The sequence below is a fragment of the Grammomys surdaster genome, unplaced genomic scaffold (assembly GCF_004785775.1).
Source record: "Grammomys surdaster isolate TR1022 unplaced genomic scaffold, NIH_TR_1.0 140, whole genome shotgun sequence".
NCBI classification, from domain to species: domain Eukaryota; kingdom Metazoa; phylum Chordata; class Mammalia; order Rodentia; family Muridae; genus Grammomys; species Grammomys surdaster.
Window position 1 is genome coordinate 3,851,888 of NW_021604598.1, and position 7,562 is coordinate 3,859,449.

At 38.0% G+C, this 7,562-nt stretch overlaps 1 pseudogene; it reads left to right on the forward strand.

The window, feature by feature from the left end:
- Positions 1–278: 278 nt before the first annotated feature.
- On the forward strand, positions 279–1,089 carry LOC114618078 (annotated as a pseudogene).
- Positions 1,090–7,562: the final 6,473 nt, after the last annotated feature.

The window sequence follows — 7,562 nt, forward strand, 5'->3', positions numbered from 1 at the left end:
GGTTAGAGTTGTGATAGGACTTAAGAAAAAATAAAACTGTCCTCTCTTCCTCATCTGCTTGCACTTACTTGCCAGCCATCTGTTGGAACCCACTACTTCAGGATTTCAGCTTATACAGCAGACCAGCTGAAACAACTAATCTCGCGGGACTGAGCAACTACTAGGTTCTTAGATTCCCCATTCACAAGTTGCCCATTGTTGGGTTAGTTGGACTGCAAACTTTGGGTCTTTGTCTTCTGAGGATCATGATTTTGACCCCACTGCTGAGATGTTGGACCATGACTATGATGACAGAAGAGGAGTGCTGGAGCTTTGAGCATGCACTGATGCCTTATGGGAAATATTTTCATCTCATTCAGAAAAATAAGGTGAGATCTAGAACTGTTACTGAGTGTGTAGCCTTCTATTACATGTGAAAGAAATCAGAACGCTATGATCACTTTGCTCAACAGACAAAATTTGGAAAGAAACGCTATAACCATCACCCTGGCATTACGGACTATATGGATCGTCTTGTAGATGAAACAGAGTCTCTGGGCGGTATGGTCAGTTCTTCAGCCTTAACTTCTAACCGGCCTGAGCCCGTTCCTGATCAGCCGCTGAATATTCTCAGCTCCTTCACTGCCAGTGACTTGACAGCTTTGACCAACAGTGTAGCAACTGTCTGCAACCACACAAATGTGAATTGTCTGGATGATAGCTTTCCTCCACTGGGAAACACGCCCCGTGGACAAGTCAATCATGTGCCTGTCGTAATGGAAGAGTTACTCACCCTACCCAGCAATGGTGAAAGTGATTGTTTTAATTTATTTGAGACTGGATTTTATCACTCAGAGTTAAACCCCATGTGCAGCAAAGAATTGGAAAAACAAATAAAGAGATTGAAAATGGGCATTGCTGTCTCTGAATCCTTTATGAATGAGGTCTCTGTAAATAACCTGAAAATAAATTGAAAATCATACACATCACATCACCAGTGCCAAAATGGCTGTCTCTGTGGCTGACTTTGGCAGTTTATCTGCCAATGAGACAAACGGATTCACCAACGCCCACACTCTGCGCCAGCACATGGCCCTCCATTCAGAGTGACGTGAATGTGAAGTTCAGAGACAGTGGCATGCTGTACCGGTAAACTTGAGGGGAGCTATCAGGTTTGCATAGTCTTTCACTGGAAGATTGAATGTTTTTCACTATGACATCAGTGATGTCAGTATGTATAGAACTATATTTTGATTTATCAAGAGTATTTTCATTTGTCAATCCATAAATGTGGAAAAGAACTATGATCAGCAGAATTGGGAGCTAAGATTGAACTCTGTGGTACAGTTTTAAGCTCTGCTTCTCTTCCTCATCCCTTTATACCTCTTCCCATGTCCTCCTTCTTTTCTGTTCCCATTGCCCCCACCCCAGATTTAAAACCTGTAGACAGAGGCCACCAGATCAAACCAGTACAGATGTTCTGAACTGATGTGGGCTTCTTTTCATGTCAACTCCTTTTGCTGTAATGGATGCAGTGGAATCACAATGTTTACAGGTACCAACCCCGATCCCTGCTCAGCGTAGCATTTTTTTCTTTTATTTTCTTTATTAATAAAAGCAGGGGTAGGTTTCCTCAAACTGCACAAATATGCAAGGATTTTTTTAAAAATGGAAAGTTTTCTCATGTTACTCAACTAGAGCACTTTGGTTTACAAAATAGCAAGACCATCTGTCTGGAAGCCAGCACGAGGAACGGTGTGCAAATGTGAAGATGCTTGCTTGAATCCTGTTTCAGAATTCTAGACCAGGGCTACCTTACACAGAATTGGTCATTTTACTGCCAGGAGATTTCTGTGTAAACAAAAACAAAAACAACAACAAACAACAACAACAACAAAAACCAAAAAAAACCCCACTTTTTTTGACTAAAAATTTGGCATTTGATGATATGGGATTTTGTTCACCATTGTCAAGATTGTAATATTAGAAATCATACTGGTCACTGGTTAAAAAAAAAAAGAAAAGAAAAAACTATTATTATTCTCCTAAATGTATATAATATTAAGTTAATATTAATATTATAATATTCTCCTAATACCTTACGGATATATCCATAAATCAGTGAATTTTTCAACCTTCTTCAGAGAAGCGGCTTCTTACAGTACATGGCAGTTAACACAGAGACTCTCAACTGGACAGTGCATAGAGAATAAGAGTCAGGAGTGTTCAGCACTAAATGAAACATCTGTATCTTTATTAGTTACTTTTCTGTTGTGATAAAACACCATGACCAAAGCAACCTATAGAAAGAAGAGTTTGCTTGGGCATATGGTCCAGAGGGTTGAGTATCCATCATAGTAAGGAGGCATGGTACCAGGCAACTGGCAACTGAAAAGGAATGCTGAGGGCTAAAATCCTTCGCTTAAACATAAATTAGAGATACAGAGAGAGGGAGGGAGAGGAGGGGGAGAAGGGCACACATGCTGGGAATGACACAAGACTTAAGATCTCCAAAGCCCACATCCAGTGATGATTCTTCCAGCAGGGCTGCACCTCCTATAGCTTGCCAATCAGTACTACCAACTAGGGAGCAACTGTTCAAATACATGAGCCTATGGGGGGCTATTCTCATTCACACTACACAGAATTGCACCTCTTCACTCAAGGCTTAGGAATCTTCTTGGAAAAGATTAAGAGCCAGAAAGTGGTGACTCTCAGAAAGATTGTAAGAGCCAGAGATGGTGGATAACTTCACGGAAACAGTGTTTCCCAAACACAATAGGGCAGGAGCACATAGAAAATGATAGCAATTGTGACAGCATACACAAGACCTAAACAAGCTAACAACAGCCAAAGCCCAGCAGAGAATGTTGTAGTTGGGAGCAATGAATTCCCAGCTTTAGCTGAGGAGCTATTTGTATTTCATAATGGTAAGGAGAGAGAGAGAGTTAGTTTTTCTTAGTGGTATGTCAACCACACTTCAGGGCAGCCCAACTCCCAAAAGCAGTTGGTCAATACAAATAATAGGATTCAGTGGGTTTAAAAGGCAAAGGAGAAGAAGAGTAGGAGGAGAATTGGTTTGCTGAGTAGGGAGGTGAGGGTAGGGAGATAGATCTGAGAGAAATTGGGAAACAGAAGATGAATGGGATCGAAATCCGTTCCACAAGGTTTCCCAAAGATAAAATGGACTAGGTGGAGAGAACCAAGTTTCAACCAGCCAACGTGAGCAGACTTTGTTGTACACTCTTAGGACTTGATAAATATTCCCCAAGGTGACAGAGTAATAGACTATGTGACTAAAGCCACCCAAGTCAAGGCTATGCTGTGTCAGCCGTAGGAAGCATGTAACAAGCCTCAAAATCAATAGACGAGCTCATCAGTAGTAATTTAGCTGTCAAAATCTCAGCATGTTTTAACAGTGAACAACACAACACACTCTGCTAAAATATTATTCAAGTAAACAAGCAATCAGTGTTTTAAAACTAGGAATGTAAGAAAGTCAAATAGTGAAAAAGGTATATTCCAGAGCTAGGAGAAAATCAGCGGAAGTGGACCCAGAAATAAGAGAGAATGGAGTTATCAAGCAAGGGTGTTAAAATAAAAATTATAAATAAACCCAACAATCTAAAATAAAAACACAAACAAAATAGGAAGCAAAGGACACAATAGCGTTTTAAAAATCAATTACAATTTCCAGAAATAAATACAATATATGAAATAAAATACAAATTAGACACTACAGAAGATAAAATTAACAAATTTTTAAGACATTTTAGTTAATGCTATCCAGGCTAAAGTGAAAATAGAAGTATAAAAGTAAGTATTTGATGTCCCATCTGAAAATATCAAGGACTCTAAAGTCATTGATGTGAGCTGGGGAGGTGACAAGAAAAGACAGATGCCATAGCGAAGTGCTACAAAAATAATGGATGATGACAACCATAAATTCTGCAAAGCCAAGATGGTCAGCAAGTGCCAAGAGAAACAGAGAAGATTGTGTCAGCGTTTGTCAGAACCAATTAGTGGGAAATCGTTGATATAGAGGAAAACATTTTTTAAACAGAGAAGACACATTTTTTGATATAAACAAATGTCAAGAGAATTGACAACTTTCCACTGAAGCAATGTCAGCCAGAAGACAACACACACACTTAATGTAATGAGAGTCTAAGATTGTCAGTCACAAAGTCTCATCCATTGAAAGAATCCCCTAAAAACAAATATAAGACATGGGGAGTTCAGAACAGATTGCCTTCATTGCAGTATAACTGTATTAAAATATGCATTTTGAGAGTTTCCCAAGTTGAAGAGAAATGATCTCATATGAAAACTTAGATCTATACCAGGGAATAAAAAAAATACAAGACATTGTAAATGCCAGAAAATAGACAAACTTTCTCATTTACTTGTTCAAACCAAAATTGTTTTATTTTGTAAAAAAAAAACACATAGTTGCAATATATTTTAAATGCATAAATAAAACTATGACAGGACAAAGATAGAAAGGAATTTAACAGTATGTTATTAGAAGTTTCTTATGTATAAAATTATGTCATAATATTAGAAAGTAGACTGATATATTTAAAATGTTTATTATAAATGTTATAGCAGAACTAAACAACCTTACAGAGATAAAATACAGAGATAAAATACCAAGAATATTCAATCTAAATGGCAAGAAAAAATTAAAGGAGCAAAACATGAAAAATAGAAAACAAATAACAAGACAGTAACCTTACACCCACCTATATAATAATTACATTCAGTGTAATTTATGCCAGACTGGATTTCTATAAATCAAGACCTAACAAAATGCTGCCTACAAAGTATAAAGTGTAATATAAAGACACAGATTAAAAATCAAAGGAAGAAAAATCTGTACCGTGCCAACACTAATGATATTGTAGCCAGAATGTAAATGTGAGACAAAGTAGACTTCAAAGCAAAGAATATTACCAGAGCAAAAAAGAGACATTTAATAGTAAAGGGGACAGCTCATCAAGAGAACGCAGCAGTGGCCGCAGGTGGATCCCTACAAGAGAGTACTTGTCTTTCTTTTAAGGCCTTTAGATTTGCTCTTCAGTGCTGGAAGAGGAAAAAAAAAAAAGGACAAGACAGAACAATTGTAAATGATGATGTGTCTCGTAACACAATGAAATATATAAAGCAAAACTCCACAAGACTTTGAAAAATGAGCAAAATATCAACCAAAAGTCCCCTGTCAAGAACTGATTACAAGAACAAACAGAAAATTAATAAAGACATTGATATTCCCATTACTCCAGTTGTCGTCTGTTGAATATCACGTCTAATGTAACATGTCCAAGTGAACACAGAATACTCAGGGAGGCCATATCGCTGGGCAGACACATTTTAAAGGATTAAAATAACCCAGAGTGTGTCCCATAACGAGTAAGACAAATTGGAAATCAAATAAAAGAGGAATTGAAAAATCCCTCCTATTTAGAAATTATGTACATCCAAATAACTCACAGGCTATAGAAGTAATTACAAAGGAACCTAGAAAATACTATGCATTAAATGATAGCAAAAAACTTGGTATCACAACTTATGGGATAAATCCATTGTGGTTCTTTGATAAGATAGTAGATTTAAGTGCTTATATTAGGAAAGCAGAAAGGTGTAAATTCAATTATTTGTGCTTTCATTTAAGAAAGCTAAAGCTAAAGTAAGAAGAAGATAATAATGAATTCAAGGAAATATAATAACAGAAAATTATAAAGACTTCTGGAACCAAACCTATTTTTTGAAAATGTTTTTTAAAAATTTTTAATCAAGATTAAAAGAGAGAGAGAGTAGATTCTTGTTGCCAATACTAAACTAAAAGTGGCGTCATACCTACAGAGCCTACAGACATGAGAAGGTAGAGAAAATAATGGATTTCTATTCCAATACATTTTATAGTGTAAATGTAAGGCAAACTTCTTAATAGGTCTATATTGCAAAAGTTGATACAAGAATAAAAGAAAGACCTGAACAGCTGAACATTAAATTAAAAATGAACACAATTAAAAGCCTGCACAAATAGTGAGTTCACTGGTGAGTTTTGTCCAACATCGAATGAAGAAATGTCAATCCTCTACAAACTCAAACATTGGTTGTAAAAATAATTCCCAGAAATTTTTTTAAAGATACAGCATTATCAATCATCGAATTTGCCGGTAAATGGATGGTGCTACAAGAAAAATTGTCCTGAAGAAGGTAACCCAGACACAAAAAGTCATATATTGCATATACTAGCTTATATGTGGATTTCAGCTGTTAAGTCTTCCATAAGCAAGACACAGTCCTTATAACCACAGAAGTTAGGTAAAGAGTAAGAAACAAGGCGGAGTTGGGGATGAATCTTCCTAGGAACAGGAAATATAATAGATAGTTATGAAGAGACAGGTGAGGGGGACTAGAATGGGACGATCAAACAGGAAGCAAGAAGGAAGAGGGGGTGATGGAGGAAGTACATAGAAGGACAGCTAAAACTAAGGGCTGTTTGAGGGAGCACATAAAAACATTATACAGCAAAAGCTTCCTAAACTGTATGCATGTATGAAGGTGATCTAGATGAAATCACCAAATAATGGGAAAGATAGAGCCTCAACTGGACAACTCCCATCACCAAATGAAGCCTCCAGTTCCAGGAATGGATTACAAGTAATCCAACTGTTGGCCAAAGAGGTCCCATGGGAGCCCTCCAAATAACCCAACTCAGGCCGCTCTGAAGGCAACTGTTTACTCTTCACAAACTGTTGCTAAGGTCCTACACAACTCATTAAATGTGAGACGTTAAGCTGGAGCCTCCCTAGAACCTTCACCCCACTGACTAGTATTCATGGTACTAGAAGGTACTGTGCATGATACCAAAGGAGAAAGGCAAACGCTGAGCCAGATTCAAACCCTTTGACTTACAAGGGTGACCTGCCTGTAAGACAAGATAGTACAGCTGTGGCACAAAGCTTATGGGAGTTACCAACCAATGTGTTTGCATTTAAGGTCTCCTACATGAAAACCAAAGAACTGTTCTGCTAACTGAACACGGCAATAAAATAACTCAAATGACATTACGCTACACTTATAGATCAATGGCTTGATGAGCCATCATCAGAGAAGCTTCCTCCTGCAACAGATGAGAAAAACAAAAATGAAATCGAAAATGAAAACCAGAGACCAACAGCCTAAACAAAGTGCAGATCATGAGAGAGCCAGTAACCCTCTATCCTAAATGGGATCTCTGCATCAAGTCCGTCCCCTCTGGGCTCAGAGAACTATGTGGAAGAGGAGGCAGAAAGATTGTAATAGCCAGAGGGCATGAAAGGCACCATCGAAACAAGGCCTTCTATGACACAAGCTCCTATCCCTCTCCAGGAGCATCCTCAGTTGGTAACTGCTCCCAAAGGAAAAGGGACTGTTTTCTAGTGTAGTCTCACGTAAGGCCAGGTCTCATGCCCAGCAGTAGCTGAAACAAACTTAGTGCCATTAGGGGAGGGTTTTTTGAGTTACAATGCATTGTCAGGGTCTTGAACTTTGTCTCTCTCTCTGTCTCTCTCTGTCTCTCTCTGTCTCTCTCT